Consider the following 1,200-nt stretch of genomic DNA (forward strand, 5'->3'; position numbering starts at 1 on the left):
TTTCATACTTGTTTATTGGGGAAATGAATTACTGGTGAGAAACAGGATATCCAATATTTTGCTGACATTTTTAGCCCTGAAATTCTTTGAACATTTTTATTGCCTGCTGACTCATTTATCCTGTTTGCCTCGGAGTCCATTGAATTGATCCTCAGTCACATTTTCTCCTTTCTTCTTCTCCATATGTTCAGATTTGTTAAAGCTCTCTAAGTCTTTTTGTTAACTTTTTCTCCACCCAGGTCACTCAGCTTGAATCTTTATCATTATTTTTAATGGCCTGATCAAATAGAAAGCATATGATGCTTGCTTTAAATCTTCATATCCTGTGTTCACATTCGGAGTAGGGAAAAATTAGGCACATCTGTGGTACAGCGCTAATTATTAGAGAGCATGAGGAAAATTTGGTGAATAAGAGAATGGGCTTTGTAGCTCAAAGATCTTCAGATCTTCTTCCAAGCGTCTGTGCCCGTGGTGGTTTCCTTCACTCGTTTCATCTCTGGTGCACTCGCTGTGTGGAACATTGTTACTGTGGGTTGAATGTTTACACATCGCACCCACACCCTGATATGAGTACAAACCCTCAATGTTAGGCCAAAGAAAAGACACTTACAGCCACAGCTTGTTGAAGCAGCAACAGCAGTCAATGAGTTTTCTTTCCTGTTATTTTAAGGCTTAATTAAGATATCGATGAGAGATGTTTGGTTCTAATGAATCCCTTGATTGCTATAAAATTAAAGAAATATCCATAAACACAAACATCCTTATGTGGAACTGCTCTTTGTGCTTGTAGAGTGACATTTTTTAGCTGTGGGGAAAACAGATTGATTGAAACAGATTTTGCAGTCATCTTGAAGCTCCACGCAGCTCCATCTTATCACGCTTTTATGTTATAGTATTTCATGCAATGAGAAATTAGAATCTGTTTAGAAATATATTTTCATCTCTTTCCCGGCGGATTTCCAAACATAACAAAGCTCGGACACATCTCACATAAAATATTTTTGAAGTTACAGATGATTTCTTTCAGCTCACCTAACCTCAGCAATATGCTTGCTCGATCTACCGTACACATGTACGCCTCTCCTGTTCGTGTATCCAGTTAGCTTCAGTTGTAGCACCACTGCTCTCACTGTATACTTACCAAATAGCTGAGAGTCACAAGAAGTTAATGCTACGTTCACACCGGACGCAGCAGGAGCA

Source organism: Cyprinodon variegatus, unplaced genomic scaffold (genome assembly GCF_000732505.1).
Source record: "Cyprinodon variegatus isolate N-32 unplaced genomic scaffold, C_variegatus-1.0 Scaffold18, whole genome shotgun sequence".
NCBI lineage: Eukaryota > Metazoa > Chordata > Actinopteri > Cyprinodontiformes > Cyprinodontidae > Cyprinodon > Cyprinodon variegatus.